Genomic DNA, 22,512 nt, shown 5'->3' with positions numbered 1-22,512 from the left:
TAGCACACAATATACTTATGTAGTTATTGTAGTAGAGTAGTTTTGTTATATTAATCGCAGTTGCATGGATCTGAAGAAAATCGGGGGTACGGATTAGTTTTGTAGCAGTGGTTTTCATTTACTCGTCCAGCGTGATCCGTTGCATGCTAGGCTACGAACTTGAACTTGTTCTATGTGTATTTCACTCTACTCGAAGTCACACGGCCAAATTGACAGAAGTCCAATAACCACTAATTTTAACTGCGTGCTTGTAGTTATTTGACTATTCCACTGGGCCTCTTGTTAGTCCCGTTACCGATTGTTTAAAACAACATTCGATAGTAAATTTAAGAGAAGCGTTGATATTGTCGTTAGCTAAATATACATAATATTTGGGTAGCATCTACCTACTGGACCAACAGACGCGCGGAACGTGTCAAGTCTTAAACTTTAGTCCGGTCCAACTTTCAGCATATCCACTACAAAACATATCTTTAGGTGATTAAATATGTATGAAAAAAAATATTCTTTCGTACAAAAAAAGAATCATCAAAATCGATTCACCCATTCAAAAGTCCTGAACAAACATAAAAAAAAGATACAGTTGAATTGAGAACCTCCTTTTTGATTTTGATAGCTGACTCCTTCGTCATTGCTTAACGTACACGAGACACGTTTTTTTATTTGGTTTCCTTATTTCGTATTGTGATGAAATTTGTCTAAGTTTTTATGTTACATTGTCAGCTAAGTAACTGTTGCATACGTAATCGAACTCAATGCAATAAACATTGTCCATAAAAATGTTGATCAGTGGAAATTTATAAAGTATCGATTATTATTTTAATATTCATTATTTAATTGCTAATATTATGTAAATCGTCGGGGAACTTCGCTTATTAATTAAAATTAATTATCCTAGAGCTGTTTCATAATATAAATACCATAATTGAATTTTATCAATTATGTCTAGTGCTTAATTATTTTTTTCCTTTAATTTTACATGACATACTACAGAACATAATAATTATTAACAATACTTAAGCACTAAATTACGTCATGTATAATTGTGAACATTGTCCTCTACTGTTTGGACTTAGAGTTCATTTTATCATCCAACTTCTTAATTCCACTCATCATAATATAACTTCATCGAAACTACGAATATTTTCATAAGTAATAAACGATTAACACAGTAGATACATTAGTGTAAGTCTTAATTTTATTGTCATTTAAGATAATATATAATATATTGTTGAATGTTTATATATAAGAGCAAGTAATTGTAGACACATTAGGAAGAAGAACTAAGGATTCTGTTGCTGTCGAACGAGTAGTTGATAAAAGGCGATGAACTCGGCGCGGTGTCTGCGAGCTGGCCGTCAGACTAGCTAGTACTCTTGAACTAAGAATAAGCATACCCACTCCCTAAATGTACGTAATATATATTTGTGATTCAGGACTTATACCTGAAAGTGTGTTTAATTTATCGACGTCAGCTGTAATATTTTGGAATAAATCCTATCTGCGAAAAGACAACCATTGTTTGTGAAAATTAAAATCACATTAGATTTGAATTATTTCAAGGTTTCAATTTGTGAGGGTTTTGTACATATATATTTATCACCTGGCTAAAAATAGCAAAATCTTTTCTTAACATTAATTAGTTAGGTTTCAGCAAATACGCTTTAGCTTGCTAGGATATTCATAATACAATAAATTTTCTATAAATACTCATTCGCTAGCGGTAGGATAAGTATATTTTATATCCGTGCGGATAGCGACCTCCTTACACGAGATGTTAAAACCCGCCACAGTGGCCCACGTGAGTATGTCGCATTTCGGGATCAGCATGTGTATATCCGGTTACAACAGGCCAGCATAATTGTGACGACTGCCGAGGGGTAATCTCTCGTCAGTCGACATTCTATTGGACTCTATTTCACTTATCAAAACAGTCTGTATAAAAAGATTATCACATAATGTAACATGCCGAATCCTGCATGGAGTAATTATAAAAATATCGCCAATGCTAATATAAATGAGATGATAGCTTCTTGTTTTATAACTGTTATTAAATGTCGGACACCGTTCAGACCACGGAAAATTTTCAGTTTATAATGTGCACAACTGGTAATGACGCGCTGGTTTACTTTTTATAAGAGTAGGTATCTCCGTAATCTATACTAATTTAATATGTTTAAGATGAAGTTAGACGAACGTTTTGTTTGTGTAAACACGTTAATCTCTGGTACATTAATCGCTTATGACCGATTAGTAACAAAAAAGCTAAACCAATAACTACTGACTCAAGAACTCCTAAAATATTTGAGGCAATCCATTTTTAAGTGAGGTCAAATGTATGTATGTCTTAATTGAAAATAAATTTGAAGCATTTTTATATTAGCTACGAGCTGTTACTACCATAAGATGATGATATCATGGTCCACAGAGAAGTTACTTTGCTCCCAACGCTGCATTGCCTCGGACTTGATAGATATGATCAGAACTAACACCATCTATTTGCCATACCGGCAGAACGTACAAGCGACTGGAATGCTAATTATCCAGTATGTGTGGTGCCAACTCGGTTACAAGACCTCTTGCCTAACGCACCCCTGATTGACGATTTATTCAGTTTGTTTTTTATAGTAAACGTGCGTAATGAGATGGTAAACCAATGTGGATTTATAATTCGGACATCATTCTTAGCAGTGCGTTATTTTTTTCCCCTTATTGCTGCCGAAAAGAGACGAGCTAACGGCTCACCTGATGGTAAGTGGTTACCGTTGCCAAGCCAAAGCCGCTGCCTTTTAATTTAAAGGTATAAAGAAGGAAGATATATAGTGGAGAAGAGCGTCTTTTGCCGGTTAATATTTTATATGGATTAAACTGCGCATTCGCCAGATTTGTATCTTTACCGAGCAAAAAAGATTAAGCAGAGCCCCAAAGGAAAGAAGGCAGTTGAAGGAAACTTAGCTATATGTATCTGCACTATATTTCTCTTGTAAAATGATATTGATCCTCAATTGGTAGCAAGATAAATGTTCGTAGTGTAGACATTTAAAATGATTTTTGTCGCGGAGCAACGCCCTAATATAACCAATAATTCTTAATTATCCCCAGTGGGCCGAGACTCGCGAGACCGAGGGATTCCGAACGACTGACTCAGTTTAAGTAGGACACGTGTACCCACTTGGACTGCATACTTTGGTGAAACCTAATTCTTACTTATGCCACGGTATCGATCAGTGTTTATTTTTACGAGGTATAGCACCATCTAAGAGTAGGCTCTAACAGTGTATTTAACAGCTAGCGTATTATAAAGATCGACTTCCAGGAAGCACTATATGTGTTGGGTATGGTCGGGAAGCATTTATTATATCTACCTACTCTTTTTATTTGGAAGGAATTCAGCCAGCAGTGTCTTTCGGGATTAGAAACAATTATATCTGCTTTAATCTATTTCGATCGAAATTTTTATTTTTTTCTTCTAGATTGGCTAGTTAAAAGCAAGTGAGTGTTCTACTAAATTGCTTCTGCCACCCAAAAACAAAAGCCATTCCAGAATCATAGATGCGCTAACAACCGTAAAGGAAGAGAATAGGGATTAAGATATTTGTCTCCCATACGAAAGCCTGTCAGAGTTACATTCACATCATGTTTCTGCTGCTGATTAGAAATATGCAAGAACTGGTGAGTTCTTTTGAAGAACATCGTAGCCAAAGTTATTAGACTTAAAATTTTATTTACGTCTAGACAGTATCAACGAGCATAGTGCAGCACCGCGCCGTGGTTTATAATTCAAAGTTCTGTTCTGGCTACAAGTGGCTATTAGAATTAGCTAACATTCTTTCATCACTTCTTCATTTCTTTCGCGTCCATTTTCTTTAGAAGCATAAATTGCAATCACATCATTATAATATTAACCATCATCGCCACAGAGGTCATTATAAACATCAAAAGACTCGTACCCATTGTCGTTGTTAGCGTCATCGCTAGAATCATTGTCATCGTATTATAATCATTGTCAACATAATTACTTATCATCATCATCATGATAATGATGTTGACGTTAATTAAGAGCTAACTCATTCACTAGAGGTATTTGGTAAGGAGATACGTACTACACCGCGACGGTACAAATTACGCGGATTCTCCGCTTGTGGAAAAATATTAAATAAGTACTGTCCGCACGGGAGCTCCAAGGAATGTTAAGGAATATAAACGTAATGATGCCGCCATTTTCAATAAACCATCCCAGACCCTTTATTAGTTCTATCTCACAAATTGACCATACACACCAAAAAAAAGATTTTGACATGTTTAAAACTGAGCTATTTTGGTTAGTTATTTCTCGGAATTGGATCAAAGACTGAAATTGGGATCGTTTATTGAAACCGGCTGTATTAGTCAATATTGTTGTCAATCTAGGTAAGGTTAGGCAGTGACAGTCAACCTAAGATGTTTTTATTAGCATGCAATGACGTTTCAGAACGTCATTGCAGTCTACCATATATTTTTGACGTAAGTATTTGGTGCGAAATAAAATATAATACAAAAAGAGGCGGACTTAAGGATGTAAATTTATTAATCAAATACATTTGGTATTTTGTGTATTCCGCAATTCAACCAAATTACAAAATAAATTAACAAATTAAGTAACAGCTACGGGTTGTGACTAGTCAGTCAAATTAAAATGAATTATACGACATCAGAGTACTCTCGCACTGGCCCAACGGCTAACACTCATGCTGGGAGTACAAGACGGTCAAACGAGAACCCGTCCCATTTCTCGACCCTCCAATCTTCAGAGGATTTCTCGATTATAGGTTTATTAGATACATAAACTTTCAAAATCATCGCCAAATCCAAATAGAATATAAGTACATATAGATAATACAAGAAATTTTATTTTGACTCGCACTTTTGATGGCTTCAGTTTCATCGGAATATGGCGTCCCACATTCAGATTAAAACTGAAGCCAACAAGTCCTAGCCTACCTCGTCAGGTAGGACGGTTTATTGTTTACAATACAAATTACATAATATAAATAAATACTTCGCAATAGTACGCGCTGTGGAAATATTGTAAATGTTCATTCCTGAAAGAAGAGAAAAATTTGTTAAATATTGTTGTACTTAATAGTTTTAACAGAGTGAACTCATGAAAACAAGTTTTGTTTGTTCAAATTTATTTTTACCTGATGTTCAGATATTTAAAGGACGTTTTGATTAACACATAAAGTCAATGCTAGTTTAAGGTGTAACGGATATACCCTCATAATAATAATTTTATCTACCGACCGAAAAAATCTATTAATAATAAAATCTATTTACCTACACTATTTACAACAACCACGTTATAAGCTGCCAATAAATTTGTATGCAAAAAATATTAGAGTCTCTGTAAAACCGCAAAGCATAAAGTAAACGAATCTAACAGTAGGTATTTTCAATCTCAATATATCGTTTGAGACCGCTGTCTGGCGTGCCCCGAAGTACTGCGACGTAATACTCGCTAGAAAATATAAAAATGAAATTTTTAGATATTGATTCCGCGGCCGACACGCGCCTATACCATTTTTATATAAGTGTAATACAAAACACACACACACACAAATTTTCATCTACACGATAACTACACTACGGGAAGTTAGCGCACACCAACGTAACTTTTACATAGAAAACAGCCGTTCTCCTCTCTAGCCTATCTCTATACGTAATATAGAAAAAAACTTCAAAATAGTACAGCTTCGCTCACTTTTCAACCTTTTTAAACAAATTTATTCCAATTTATATATAAAACTCAAGCGATAGAGCTCAAGTTGCTGTGCTGCGCCTTATCAGGCGTCTCGTTCTCGCAGCCGAATGCTTTCGAGTTTTCCCGTACGCGACCCAACTCAAAATACGCCAAAAATGACGTCGAGCCAATGCTGTTTCGAAAACAGTGTGTGGCGTTTCTTTCTACGGACACCGCGCGCCCGCTCGCTGTTTATTATTTGGAATTTTCCAATCGACTGGCCGTCGCTTGTCGTGAGTTTTACAAACAAATTCATATCCGTTTCGTATTTTTCGCAATTAGCGCCAAATACGAAAGTCGTAAGTGATGATGTAAATAAGGTCGAGATTCGTCCACCCTCGGCGGTTAACCGACCGATTCGAGACGAAGGGCCCGATCGTAATCGTACAGTGCATCACGGTACCGTCCAAATCGGTCGCATAGAACGTAGAAAATTCTGACAGCTCGGAGCCGTCACAAGAAAATAATGTCGTTTTTATTACATTTTTTGATAAATTATTATTGTAGTTTCGAATCGGCGACGCACCGACTGCCTTATCGATTTTCCTATTTAGCGCGCCAACTTATTTTGTGTATTTTCGAAAGGTCCGCGTCGCGTCTATGCGCTTTCGAAAAACATTTTACTTGTAATTTTCTCAGCGGCGAACGGACGTGGAGCGCGGTGCCGTAAATTGGTAATAATTCCGTTGATTACACAGTAATACAGTGAACGAATATGGGTTAGTGGTGAGGAACACGGAGCGTGCCAGTCCCAGTTGTGACCGTTGACTTGTGATCTGTGATACGGCACGGGCCATACCAAATGTAAAGTGTGTTGTGTTGATCGCGAGTGGTGCATTCTTTGCGTGAAAGTGTACAGCGTTGTGTTGTTTTTGTGCTGTAACGGATGCTGAAGCGGCCGCCGGCCGAACGCACGGGACTCTCGGCACGGCGACTTCCTCTAGGCCCATCGGCCGAACGTGTAAGTACTAGTACTGGACCTTTCTACGGTGACCTCGAAGAGCCACAGCAGCATAGTTGCTATGTCGCTAAACTGTCGTTTCTTAGCAAACTTAACTATTACTGAGTAACATAACCTAGCGTCTAGATTCTAGATATACTGTGACACATTTATTATTATAATTTTAACATAATAGACCTCACACTGGTCGATTCATTTACCAAAATAGCCTGAAATTATTTACGTATATTTAGTTCAGAGAATCACTGTCCATCTCTACAAGTTGTTCTAAATTTAAAATACAGGTCAAAGACCCTTCACTTATCAGCTGAGGGTTCATTATGTGGCATTAATTTGTTGTGCAGGGTTCATTCTTATCCATTTTATTTGGTACTGAGTCATGCAGCTTGTTACATGTTAGGAATGTTTTAATATCACTTTTGTAACATTCTTTATTTAAATATTGTTTATCGTCTGCCAGACAGGAACAAACATGGAACACATTCCAAACAAACTAGGTATAAAACATGTAAACATCCATGTGTATGAATCTACATTCACTAATTTTCTTATAAAATAACAAATACATTTTCTTTCAAATACTTGCAAAGGCTTTCATGAACTGCAATTGTAGGTTACCCCCTACTTTTTTTATTTTGGATATAGGAATATTAAACAGTGAAAATGTACTAATCTGATAGGATAAAGAACACAACATTCCTGTTTTGAAAACCACAAAAAATATATTATGAAGATAATTAGATTGTGCCTACAACTTCATGTTTTACCTTATTTACACTGGAAATAAACTATTTTTTCTTAAAAGTAGGTCAAATGTGATACCTAACGGAAATTCATAGTTGTGTAAGCATTCAAACAAATCTTATAAACTTATTTAAACATAAAATAGTGTTAGGAAAATGACAACTTAATATTTATGTTTTTGGGCCATATTTGATGTGTTTCATTTTTGTTTTGACATCATAGGTTGTCAAAAATAGATTTTGAAACATGGTAAAACCTAGAATTATCTACCACATAGTTACACATGATGCCCAATGTGTCTGAATCAAAATGTTTTCGTCCCGGAGTAGATATGTTCCCGTCGGAAGGCTTCTTGGTATTGATTAGAATTTTGTTTCTACTTATTATATATGCTTTGTGATGTTGTTTATGACATATTGAAGGGCAGAGAGGATATCCTGGACTTGATACTAACTTCAAGGTGACAACATGAATAGTTGATAATTCTGTGAAAATAAATATTTAGCCACTGAATAATTCAATTGAATATACTCAAACAAAAGGTACCGAAATAAAAGGAAAAACAAATATTTCTATGAAATGTTTTCAAAGTTTTTGATTACCTACCAATTGGAGAAATTAATTATAATGAGGAAACCGATAACAGATTGAAAACATTTGTTAATGTTAAAAACTTTGAAATAATTTTAGATTTAGTTTTAGCCATGAAGTAGAAATAATGTTGTTTTTGAAAATCAGGAGCATACTCAATATGACCGCGTGCTGTACACGCGACAGGGCGGTAAAGCAGTTTTATATAATTTGACGAATTTATTTCAAATATATTAGCGTTTCTTGTGAATGTTGTTTTACTGTAGCTATGCGACAGTGTATGATGAATTTCTTTAATATAATATGCGTCACCCCACAGTAGTCGCATTCTTATTGAATACGCGTGCTAAAATTATCACATAAGCATTCTGTCAATTTCGTGTCCTGCAAATGGTCCATATAACTCGATTTCTACCGGCTTTTCTATCGTAATTGACGTAAAATCTAATTAATATATCTATATTAATAAATCTAATAAAATCATTAAACAATTTGCAGACCTCATTTATGCATATTGTTAGTACCTATAAGTTGTGTGAGGTTCCCTTTCGGCAAATTTCATCCTTCGCCACTGATCCTTGATGCGGCAGGTAGTGGTACGACTTGCGGGAACTTCACTCTCATTTCGAAAATCATAACGGCCAAAAGTAAAATCCAATCCAAGCAAGTCATTATGAAATAGTTAAAAATAAAATGCCTTTCATTTCTTGCCAATTAAATTAAATATTCAACAAATTAAAATATATTAATAAAATATTATTATAAAATAATGTTAAATGAAATTAATATTTTGTGAAATTTTTTACGTTTTTATTTTTAATGAGTTAGTAAGAACCTCTTTCAGCTGAAGGCCTCCTCCAGAGATTGCCATGCTTTCCTGTTGCTTGCTATCGTTACCCAGTCTCTACTAGCTACGTGTGTGATGTCGTCTGTCCATCGTGTTTTCGGCCTGCCTCTTTTTCTATAGTTGGCTGGTTCTGGCCACACTTTGGTCTGTATAGTCCATCTGTCGTCATTTTAGCTACATGGCCCGCCCATTTCCATTTTGATTTCTGTAACTAAGGGCATCAATAACGTTTGTTTTTTCGCGGATTGTTTTGTGTGGTATTTTCTGAAGTTTACTTATTTTCGTCATACTCCTCTCCATACATACTTCTTTAACTTGTCACTATCTTATTTTTGATCTTGTGACTGAATTTCTATGTTTGACAAGCATATGTTAAAGAGGGTAAAAGGCATGAATTCATTATTTTTCTTTTTGGTATTATAGGAAAATTGCCCTTCAGTACTTCCTTGTAACTCCAATATTTGTTACATGTCTTTTGAACTCTTCTATCTACTTCTTGTTCAGTGTTTTGTTCGCAAAGTGAAGTTTGTTTTCCTAAATATATATAGTTACTCACGTATTCTAGTTGAACGTCTACAAGTTTTATAGGTTTATAGAGACCGTTTGTCATTACTTTCATTTTATTTAGATTTTTTCTAAGCCCATTTCCATCCCCCAGAAGCAAGTCATTACTGAAATTAAAATAAATGAATAAAAAACAACAAAATTACACCCGGAATCTCATCAGATTCATAAACAATACACAGCCAGTAAACCTCAAAGGTGATGTAAATGTGTCATTTATAAATATTAGTCGAACAATTAAATTCCGCTTAATAAATAAATCTACTTGGAATAAGTTTTTATAGCTTTGCTTATAGTTGTAACAATATTACAAAAATATAAAACATACGCGCTAGTTTAGAATAAGTTGCACAACCAATTACAAACAAACACAGTATGCAAAAAATACAAACAAACAAAAAAGAAAGAGTTAAAACGGACAATACGGTGTGATTCCCAATTTTAACCAAAGACGAAACAGTACAGAAGTAGAGATGTTTCGTTGGGGCTAAATATTTCATTAATTATACTGTGACAAGAAGTACAATAAATTTATTATAACCAATGTAAGCAAATGTTGACTATCGAAAAGCATAATGAATAACTCGTGCCAGTTCTGTAGCGCCGTATCGGTGGATGACATTTTTGTTGCATTATGTGTAAGGTCACGCAGCTGCCGAATAAAGGATCCAAGCCCGGCTGTTTGGAAGCATGAACGTAATCATAAAAACGATGTGATTACACTTTCAGCGGCGCGACGCGATTCATAAACGAGCTTGCAGCATTACCTCCTACTAATTTGCTGAATTTACTTTCTTGTTATCCTTTACTATAAATACATAAATTTCGAAACCAACGTTGTCCCCAGGTTTAAATGTCGATCTGTATATAAATATTGTGTCACTATTAATATTTTATAAATCTATGTCTTTGGTCGTCGCGTCGACTTTAATAGCACTCGGCGACTCAAAAATTATACAAAATGCATTTAGAAGTGGTTATGAAGCTATGAATGTTGTTGTAACTAGTCAAACGACCCGTGTGTGAGTGATACATAAATATAAAATTTCGAAATTATTTATACGGACTAGCTCTGCGTAAAATTATAATCTTCAAGTATAATTTTTAGTTTTCTGATGTAGTCAAGCCTTGTTACTTGTCGTGTTTTCTATAATTAGAATTCTATTAAAATCCTACTAATATTATAAATGCGAAAGTTTTTGAGGATGGATGTATGTATGTTTGTTCCTGTTTCAAGAAAAAAACCTCTGAACGGATTTGGATGAAACTTTACAGTAATATTGGTTATACATCAGAATAACGCATAGGCTACAATTTGTAATGATTTTGTGCAATTTGGTCATTATATAACGATACATATCATGTAAGTCGGAAAAAATAATTATCCCGGAAAACTCCTTCACGCAGCCGAAACCTCGAGCAAAAGCTAATACTCCGTAAAGCCAAAAATCACACACTATTGTCCTACGCGAAGATCAAGTCACACGTTTTTATTGTCACGAATACCAGCAACTACAAGATATTTGATTTCTCAATATGCGTAAAAGTCAGCCAGCACACGAGTTCTTTCCTCTCTACCATATGAAGTTCTTTAAGCGAAATTTGATGGAGTAACTGGACAAGCCACATGGACTATGGTGACCAATATAAACGACGCGGTGTATATGATCTTTCCCTCTGTCAATACTATAAGACCAATTGATCACGGACACGTTTATAGAATCATATTAGTGTGCGTGAAACGGAGAAGCGTTGAAGGTCTATATATATGTATGCATTTACATTGACACAATACGGTTTGATTATGCGTATTGTACTTTCAATGAAGTGATACTGAAAGTGACAGAATTATTTGTTCCCGCTAGTAGACATATGGCCTTTCTAGATAGTCTAAGATGACATCAAGAAATATATTGGTCGATTGTTGAATATTTATGTAGATCTGTTATACTAATACTATCCGGTGCCATGTACCCAATAATCATTTTACCATACCGCGAAAAAAAAATACGTAAAATTTTTTGCGAATTATTTAAAATTTTAGTAAATATTTTTTTCGGCCGAGAAAAGAACCCATGACCATGGGTTTCATAACTGCATTGTCGTCCGCTGCACAAGATAGGAACACTGTGTGAATCCTGAAAAACTCGAATCCTCTTTGTAACAATTAACTCTAAAAGGCCATCTTCATGAAATGTAAAGATCCTCCAAGAAATGCTAAGCATATTAACTATGATTAATTTTTTCGACCTATCTCGTATTGACCTTCTATTCTACTACTCAGTACTTTCGTCGACAAGCTCGCCTAACCACCGTGTTCAATAAACAATTCAAATCGTTTTTTCGAACAAACAAAAAATTACCAAAAAGTACAAAGTTTTTTTGATATACTTACTAATGAGTTGTTTTGATTGGTTAATTCTCAGAATCGGATTGAAGATTGAGATTGATAAAACCATCTCACGTTTATTGAACACGGCTGTAGACGTGTTGTCAGGCTTAATGTTACCTTCGAAACTCTTAAGTAAAGCATTGCTGTTGCTTTTTTACGACCAGTGATATTACCAGAGGGTCGGCGAATCCTTTCCTAACCAGTAATCCCCATGCCGCTTTTAAAGATCAACTGCGCACTCACAATTCCTCTAACAAAATGGGTGTTCATGTGCGTTGACTTACATCATCTACTGTGTGTTCACCAACTTTCATCAATAAACAAGAAAAATATCGGTAGTGAGTAAGTAGATTTAATTTTCAACATTCGGTTACTCAAATATTCGTGCAATAAAAGTTTGAGAAAATAAAATGTGCTTAAAAATAAATGTGCTAAGGCTATTGATCATACCATCATCAACGTTCAATTAACTAATGATAATTATTATGTTACGAATACGTGAGTTGTAAAGAAGTATTTCAAACATCTTATTTGGGTTAAAATGGAAAAGTTGACCAACTAGCTGTCATCATACAGTACAGCAGGCATTTTATAATATTTTGCAAATATTTCATTACACTATGAAAGATCCAAACCTTTTTTTTGTGTCCATCTAAGTTTAATGTATTTTTTCCATAAGTATATTTATCATATAACAATTAATTTTCAAAACTTTTACTACTACTATTATTGTATCTTGAAATTATTATTATTATATTATATTATTTTTTTATGTAAAATTTATTATATACTATATCACACAGTAAACTATGGAAAATCGAATATATCTTAAAAAATCATCACAGTTATTATTTTTATCGAACGGCCATATTATAATGATTTTTGATGTTAAAATTTTAAATTATTTTCAAATATTAATGTTAAAATATAAATTGCTGTTTAGTTCTAAGTATTGCTAAGGGAGTTAGCTACCGAGCGTGTCCCTTGCATGATAAATATTTAGAAAACAGTGCCACAGAATAGTTATCGCGTATGTACACGCAGATCCAATCAAATTCTCAGTACTATCTCGAGTAGTTACTACTACGTCACATGTATATCGAAATGACATGTTCAGCCTTACATATAAACTTATAAGCTTGTAAGAGCAAATGGTAGGTATAAATGAATTCGAATGATTGCTGTTTATTAGTTTAAATAAGCAATTATTTGTTGTTTAATGACTATGTTCGATTTTGGAGTTATATTTGTTCTTATTTTTAAATATGTAAATTTTAAACTTCGTCAGTGCTCAGGCATTCAAATTTAAAAGAACCCAATAAGTATCTCAAAAACTCTTAAAAAAACTCGTCTGGCCAACTCAGTGACAGTAAGAATAGTTTATTACCAATGTCCTCTTAAAATTCTATTAAATTAACACCAAAAATTACATAAATAAAATGAGGTTAAAAGGGTGCCTATTTTTGTGTTTTCACCCATTTAAGTTCAATATGTTTTTGCGTTGTATCACGCTATATTGCGCGTTTACCACTTTCGACTAACGAAAATCAAAATAGGTAATGGTAATGCTGTTATATTTAAGCCGATTCTGAGTTCATAACATTGTCGATAGTGTAATTTGGCATAGGATATACGAATCGGGTCGGGGGTGAGGGGACACCGCATGAGCGGCGTGCGGGGAGGGGAATATTAATTGATTTCAGGATACGCCCTTCAATAACACACGTACGTACACTATACAACACAGTATCTGCCCCGGATCGTGCCGCGTAGGGCTGTCGCCTGTCACCAATACATTTATTGCTTAGAAACATAGGATTCTGTAATTTGAAAACCTCCTTTTTTCCATTTTTTCACTTATATAAAATGGCATGAGGATAAATTAACATATACATAGAAGTACGGCACTGCACTAATGAAACTTACCCCGTAGTGAAACGTAATAAAGAATGTCATGATCCACCTCTGCCGTGGTAATCGAGAGGGCAGTACATCAAAGGCGGCCAATGTTTTTATTACTGATTTGGAATGTACGTTAAACGAACTTTCTTCCTATCTAGGTTTCATACATCCTCGTAATTTATAAATGCATTTTCTTGTTTGATAAACAGCAGTAAGAACGATAAGATAATCTATGTAGCTAACCATGTAATAAAGCGGAACCGCCTTTTCTGACTCACTGCCCTCTCGATTACCAGGGCAGACCTGTAAACGGGAGATTTTTTAGTTGGTCAGCAAGTAGGTGTATGAAATCGTATCTAGAAAGTTTAAATAACTTGGAAATTCAATTTAGCCGTAACACCGCAGGCGCAGTTAGACTCCTCATGTATGCATCGGTAATGTTTATACACGTTACTTGTCAAAGTAAGTGCTCATTCTCCGAGATACGAGCGTTGATTCGATTGTAACTATTCGGCATTGTTACCAGAACATGTAATTTTCGCAATGACACATTATGCAATAACTATAATAAATAAGATTTACCGTATTATTGTAAAATTTGCGTAATTCGCGCAGTGGGCAACCCTGCACGAGCGGCCTTTACTAAAGGTCGGCAATAGAGAAAGTTGCCTCTCTTAACCCTAGAGCAAAGCTGTTAGATCTTGCAAAATGTATTGTTTCATAAGATTTATTATAACCTCCAGTAAAATTAAATATTTATATATACTGGATATTGGATTTAGTTTATTCAGGAATATGTTGTTTTGGGTTGCCACGAATATTATACAGACGCGTTCCATCGCTCATAATATGGCATGATTATTTTTAAATTAATGTTACATATTCTTCCTTCACCTTTGCCGTCTCTGATTGTGTAAATTTCATCATCATCAGCCCGTTGCAGTCCACTGCTAGACATAGCTCTTTCCTAAGATACGCCACAACGCTCGGTCTGCTGCTCTATGCATCCATAAGCTGCCGCCCCTCGTGTGCAAATCGTCCCGCCATCTGGCTAGAGGACGTCCCGCGATAGTTTGCCCAGACGCGGTCTCCACTCCAGAACACGCTTACTCCAGCTTATCTGTTCTGCGACACATGTGGCCAGCCTATTGCCATTTCAACCTCTCTTTATCATGTATTGTAGTCTTTACCTTAAACTGATTTTGAAAAGAGCAACACCAGAGTTTCGTGCCCGTTCTTCTCTGGTGAGAACCGCTTTCCAAACTGGTGGTAGAGTTAATATTGACGAAATCTAAATAATGTATAACATTTTACGGATTCAAATAAATCATTTCATTTCATTTCAACCGATTACCGGTGCGGTCACCTTGGTTCTCTGATGGATCACTTCGTTCCGAGTTTCGTTCTTCTACATTTCGGTCGTGATTTTTTCAATAAATGACGCCACTAATATGGGATCCACAAATTTGGTGAGTGCTATCTAGACTAGTTTCTGTCTCGGGGACGTCCTTTCGCGTCAGTAGAGCCACGTGCAGGAGCTAGTGAAATATATTGAATCAACACATCAATATGTTCGCTAACAAACAATTAAGGGAGACTGCAATGCTGAGAACTTGGTTTTAGTTTAAGCAAGCTCGGAATTATGTCAGATGGAATTATGTCGACATAATTTTGTCAAGGCGATTATTTTATAACATTTATTTAAGTATACGGATTTTTATAGTAATTTTTAATTGGAGATTTATCGTGACTTTAACTTTCTAGATTTATGCAACAAAATGATTATTAATCAACTAGTTCAACCGACAGACGTTGTCCCGTCTTAAATATCAATATTGAATTCGATCTGCGTCATCGTTTAGTTTCAATTCAAAACCATTTTGGGAACTAAGGTGATATTTCAAAATTCATATTCATCACACGCGCCAAGATAAAACAGTCGTTAAGTTTTCCGAAATTTAAAATTTTCTTATTTTTCTTACCGTGAGAACTTTTTACAAATTATTAGAAAACATAAAAAAAAAAATAATATCGGTTAAGACATTTTTAAGTTATAGCGTGACCAAGGGATATATCCATTTTATGTATAGATTACCATAATCGATCGACCTTTGCCCAACTTGGTGGACTCCCGTCTTCTAATACACATCAAAGCGATGCGTCAACCCCGCTACGCAAAAATAGGCCGATCACAAGATTAGCAAAGGCTGGTGAAGAAAACGAACATACATATAATGTAGAAAAGTTATTCAAATACTAGATGCTTTACAAGAACATTTATTGATCTTAAAATATAACTATTATTTATTTATGTATTACACATGACATACACACTTATTGCCGGCCATTCTCTCCCACTCAACCTTATGGTGATGCAGAGAGGATGGAGGCAGATGCATAATAAAAACACATAATAAGAGTAATCTATTGTCACGAGAAGAGACCGCACAAGACTTTCTCAGTGTCGAAGTGCCGTTATATAGAGAATATGTACTTGGTTTATATTTATTCATTATGCATGCAATACAGAAATAACAATCGAAGGCTTTACTGCTTGTTGTAAAGTGATGTTAATATCGGTAAGTGGACAATTGATTAAGCATGATGCGCCCACAGACTGGACTGAACTACTTGTAATTACAGTTATGTCGACGTCAATATGGGGTAATAAAATATCTGCGGATAAATAAGTTCCTTGTTGCCACTCTACAACAGGCAACAGCCAGTGACTGCTCTCGAAGCAACCCGAGAATCATGTTAAAATAAAATATCTACACTGATATCCACACAAATATATTTAAAATGAAACTTAATTTTATATTATGACCAAATAATTTTTAATAAGTACTGAAGGTTTTTAATATTACAGTTGTACGATCTACAAAAAAAATAATGCATATTTTGCTCAATGGAAATGAATGTAAACGAAATAATGAATCTCATAATTGTTTTAGTTACGTGTAGTTATTTTTTTGCGGACGACTCCTTCCGCGTGGAAATCCCCGTTGCATAAGAAGCACTATTTGAACTTGACTCGCCAGGTGAATCGGCCCAGAGCGTCGGGCGCGTATACACTCACGAATGAGTTAATAAACTACCAAATATTTTGTACTGAAGTGAAAAAAATAAATCCCAATAACAAACTTGTACCGTACCAAATCTTATTATATTTCATGTGTCAAAATTTCTTGATATTTTATATACTTAATGAAATTTATCGTGATTCTCTAATAGACAAATTAATTGTTAACCCCAAAAATATTCCAAAATAAAAAAAAAACACATACAAAAATATTTTACATTTCGTTACATTGCGAATGACTGCATTTCAAGTTGTAATAGAAAACTAAATAATATAATAAATAGCACAAAATAATATAAATGAAAACAAGAATTTTACTACTAACAATAAGTTATAAAATCTGAATAAAAACGATTACGAATACAATTAGGATTCGTTTTAGGATTCCGTAATTAATTATAATTTTGCATCTTTTCACTATTATGTTAAAATAATAATTATATTCAACTGATTCTATTTTTCTTAACTTAACTGCTTAACTTTAAAGGAAATAACAATTTTACAGAGGTTTGAGCATTTACTGTCGATTGCTATAATTATGTTGACCTCTTTAATTGCTTCTTCACGGTTGGCTAATAGGGCCCAATATAGGGGACGGGACCGCGGAGTAAGCACGATAATTCTATAATAGATATCATTTACAATTTAATAATACGTCGTAGGTTTGTAAGGGCGAACTATTTGCTACGCATTTACTTGCTAGGACTAACAAATTTCTATTATCATTCCTTTATTTATGGTTAATTTTTGAATGTATTTTTATGAATAATAATTAGAAGGTGCCCTAATGTAGGGTTTTAGAATATTATAAACTAAAATAACTCATATGTCTAGAGACGCTTATGGTTTGATTCGCTGCTGCTGATTGACAGGGTTCATCTAAGTAAATTTTCTATGATATTCAAATTATAATTTACAAAACTCCAATAATAGTTTTTGATTACGTCAAGCTATATTATTCACACGTATTTAAATACACGTATTTACGTTAGTTTTACACCACAGCATCACAACGCAACGAGATATCTAGACATGTTTAGGAGATTTTGTAACATAGAACCGAAAATATAGTTAAACGTAACATTTTGTTCCGAGCGTTCATCGTTATAACAAACTAGACCGCTAGCGACCCAATGTCCTTACGCTATTGCTACTCTCAGTACAATTATAATTTACGTCCAATGTCTCCAACATTCACAATACTCATTGGAACATTGTTAGCGGTATTGGCCTGGGCAGAAATTAAAACAAAAATTTTATTCAAGTCAATGTTACTATTAAGAAATGAAATATTTTACTTCTAATTCCTAACTTCGCTGACGGCTGGGACAAACCCGAGTTATAATATAAATTGAATACATAGTATTGCAATGTGAACTAAACACATACACACACAGACAGACGTAACATGAGTTGTGGATATAACGTAATGTGAAACTCGGCCGATAATCTAAACAAGTGCATGCGACTGACGACCGGCAGGACAGGGACGGGCTGATGGTGATACGTGAAGGTAAGAAAAGGACGGATGCAGGACGTGAAATGCCGCTGCAGGGCTTCAAGTTAACGGATTTCTTTCTACACAACCTAGTGTGTAGAACACACAACCAAACACGGCGGTTGTCAGGAGACACCGATATGGGCTTGGTGTGTGAAAATTGCAACGCACATAGGTGTTACTTTTAAATCCTGTTTGTCTTATATTTGGTTGATGTTTCTATTTTTATACTTCATAATTCATTGCTTTCTTGATTTAGTGGCGGGTTATTTACGTTATGAAACCAGCAGTCTTGATTGATATGCAGACACAGCAATTGAACATTTATGTAAGGTTTTAATACCTGATTTGGCAAAACTCACGTGAGTTGTTCATGATGGCCATTCGTCCCATATGGTGATGAGTTCGCCCTTCCATGTCGTGCAACAGACGTGAGCTCCGTGTTATACACCCCATTCCAGATGGATACGGCCTCCGAAGCACCGCTTCAAACTTATGTCAACTTTAATTAAAAGTTGTTGATTTTGAACATATTAATTCTAACAATTTCCATTTATTAGAAATAATATCCAATTGCGATCAGTTATGTGTAATATAGTAATGTGAGGCGAAAGCCAGTAGTGTTTGCGGATGCCTAGTTTTATTTGATTGCTGCGTGGATACGAAAAATAAACACCTTTTAACAATAAGTCAAATCAACGTCAAAACTAACGAGGGCGACCAGATATTTTTTCCAGCGAACGACATTGAATCTTGATAATTTTAATCAGTAGCTACTTTTAGCTGAAGAACATTGTGTGTCGAAACACCATAGTTCATTTATTAGTACTGAATTTAATATAATTCGAAAATTTTAATATTAGAAGTCAAAATGTATGTCCAACTTGAGAATCTACGGGCTTTGGCTATTGCCTGTTCATGCTGCTCCTAGACTTTTGCATACATTCTCTTGTTCCCTTTCTACATACATAATATTACACTATTTCCAGCCACCTCTTGTAATGGACAGCACCGAAATTTATTAAACTGTAGTTTTTTGTTCAGCCACGAGACCAATTACCAAAACGGCCAGACTTGCTAATATTTCCGCCTTGAAACCCATGGACAATTAAAAAAACTTGTTTAAGTTTGAGGTAGATTCGCGAGCGCATCGAATGATCTGTTGTGATTGGACGGTAATGGAGTAAAGGTGGCGCTGTTGTGTGCATTATAAAGCTGCTGTCCAATTGCGTTCAAGAAATATAATTAAAGTGCGTCGTGATTGCGGAGTTTTTAGATTCCAGTATAATTTATGGCGTTTTTTAGCAGGAATTAGGCACGCACTAGCGGTTTAAATCCCTCTTCAATAATTCAAACTCATTTTAAGTTGATTTTGAAAATGTTAAAAATATGATTATTTTCATCAGTAACGAAATTCATACTTATAAATGCGAAAATATCTTTGTCTGTCTGTTATGTTCTCCTATTCACGGCTGAACTACTGAACCGATTTCTATGGTATTTGGTATGGAGATAGTTTCAGATCTTGGGAAAGATATATTAGGTATATTTTTTATCCCGGGTAAATATACAGCAGGACCTTTGTCCCGGAAATACTTTTATCTCACGGGCGGAGCCGAGAGTAAAAGCTAGTATTAAAATAAAGAAAGTAAAGAGAAGGTTTATAGCAAGGAATTCGATTACACATTCCACTAATCTAATTTCAATAGATTAGATGCGTTGCATAGATTTGAAACATTATCACAGTAAAGTGAAAATGATTTTTTTTTGCTCCGAATTACAAATGAAAAACAAACTAATAAACTATTAACTAATAACTAAAGTTGTCATATGCGTTCCTTATACATATATTAATAAAGTCATCAAAATATTATAATCTAAATGCTGATTTTTATTAATATCGTATTTTTTCTAATATAATCTATGCGGAAGTTTGTAAAGATGTTTGGTGTAAAAATAACGCAGAAACAGTTGAACAGATTTGGATATCCTGGATAAGCAAAAGTAGGTACGTACTTTTTAGGTACTGGAATATGCCATTCACGCGAACGGAGCCACGAGCAACATCTAGTAAACTGTGTTTAAATGTTTCGTCATATTAAGTTTGTATTCTAATTCACTTTATGCTTTGGAGTGCATGCGACGTTGGGACAGAGCTAACCACTACAGCTCGCACTTGTTTTGTGTCAAATACATTATTTTAACGAATGGGGAGATAACATTATCCACGGGAAGACAACAGGAGGTAAGGTAAGAAACTCGTGAGAGGACTTCATGTCAAGATCGTTGCAGTGATTTCTAACTTGTAACAGTGGGAGTAGATATGAATGAGAAATCCACTATTTGCAGCGTGTAGTAAAAGGTCTGCGGCGTTTAACCATAAGAATAATGAATGCTAATTAATAAAAGATAACGTCTGAACAAATGAGACGTGTTTGACAGACAGCCGGCCTCTAATACGGGCCATATACAGATTGAAACTAGTCTTTGGTTTGTTTAATTTTTATGACACATCTACCTGAGTATTTCTAAGCAAACAACCCCAAACAAAATGTCCCCGCCGCAGTAAAATTAAACTCATATGGGCCAAGGCATGAAAATGGGCTAAGGGACGAACGGCGCAGAAAGCGGCACGGCGGCGCTATCCGCACTGCTCTGTCAGACATCCTTCCTATTGCCCCGTATATCTGTCTCGCTTACTCGTCGCTGCCGATCGAGAGGCGACTTGGTGGCTTGGCCCAACAAACCCCGTCACTTTTCGATTACCTGGATCGTGGATGGCATGCAAATACAGAACCCAGAATGCCCTTAGAATAAACATTGATGTCAGGAAAAATATGGTATTGAAGATGGGTGATCACGCCATCTCTTGCCGGATCCAGGTCAACAGATTTCCTTATTAATGTGCTAGGTGTTGCTGGGGGCTCCGCACGCTTACAAGTAATATACATATCACGCCTTAAATTGCGTAGGGGTAGGCAGAGGTGCAATCAGGGATACACGTTTCACCATGTGAGTTCTGGTCCCTAATATGATAGGTGGCTAGCCTGTCGCTATATCGTGTACAAATTCCAGACTCGAGGCGGATACTGAGAAGACCTGATATCAATCCCTGACCCGAAATCTGAACCCAGGACAGGTTCGAATCATTCTCAGAGTGGTGGTTGCATGGCGCACGCGATACTATCCGACCGAGACAGTTCCACACGTGAAAGACCTGAAATAAAAGTGCATATAACTGGTATACTGTATAGCCAAAAATTTCGACAAATTATCTGCTGTTTATTACATGTATGACTGTCATGTCAGGGTTGTCTTTTCCCTGGGCTACTAGGGATACATGGAACCCGGGCACAGGGTCCTAGGGGGGCGCAAGCTGATCGCCAATGCAAGCAATAATTAACAAGTAAAGTTGGCAATCATTATTGTAGTTTTTGTATTCTGTCCAGTTCTCTTAAGTTAAAGCTATTTCATATTTGTTATCTTTTTATTCTTCTTTGACAAATTTATTTACTTTACTATTGAAATGTTAAAGTACTGCCTTAGTTGTTAACTTTTATACCCTGCACTGATGGGATGGTTTAAGTCGCCGAAATAATCGAAACAATAGCGCTGTGGCTGATTGCATTATTGTCGAATCGAAGCAACATATGAACGTCAAAGTATGTTAAGTGATCCGCATTATTATATTTCTCTGGATGATTTCTGATAATGTTAATTTTCAGCGCTAGTTCCAGTGACGCTCCCTCTTTTGGAGTGGCTCTTTACATTATCCGGCATATGAACAGAGCTGTCGTCATCGGAAGCCATGGGCCACATTGCAGGCCTCTCGACACTCCGTTCATTTCAATTAACTTTGGACCGTGAGTTGTCAGTAGTACTGTTTTTTTCGCTCTTTTGGTGACGCAAATAAGCGTTTTTACTCGTGCCTGTTTTGTAATATCGATTTTAAATTGGCTTCCTATAAAATTTGAGTGAGGAATTCCTTCTCTAATATCTCATTGAATTAGACGATAAGATATACCAGCTTCTTCTATTTTAATCTACCAACGAAAATCAAACTGTGGGTATTTCTAGTCGAAGTAGGGCAACTTCATGCATAATTAATGCTACAAATTGTACTTCGTGGAACAATAAGGTTTCCTGCTAATT

At 35.4% G+C, this 22,512-nt stretch overlaps 1 protein-coding gene across 5 annotated transcripts in view; it reads left to right on the top strand.

Annotated features, from left to right (window-relative positions):
• Window positions 1-5,892: 5,892 nt before the first annotated feature.
• The window catches only part of LOC115449324 (protein tramtrack, alpha isoform), a 72,134-nt gene continuing 55,514 nt past the window's right edge, over window positions 5,893-22,512 (top strand). For 3 of the 5 annotated variants that reach the window (XM_037443359.1, XM_037443358.1, XM_037443353.1), the window contains exon 1: window positions 6,040-6,740. The gene's annotated coding sequence lies outside the window, so the exon portion shown is untranslated. Of the gene's footprint in view, window positions 6,013-6,039; window positions 6,741-22,512 lie in introns of those variants that run through there. The other 2 variants (XM_037443356.1, XM_037443355.1) reach the window with 2 other exon arrangements.

This window comes from Manduca sexta, chromosome 26, assembly GCF_014839805.1.
Source record: "Manduca sexta isolate Smith_Timp_Sample1 chromosome 26, JHU_Msex_v1.0, whole genome shotgun sequence".
Lineage (NCBI taxonomy): Eukaryota > Metazoa > Arthropoda > Insecta > Lepidoptera > Sphingidae > Manduca > Manduca sexta.
Note: the sequence above shows the minus strand (reverse complement) of the source record. Positions and strands in the feature narration are given on the sequence as shown.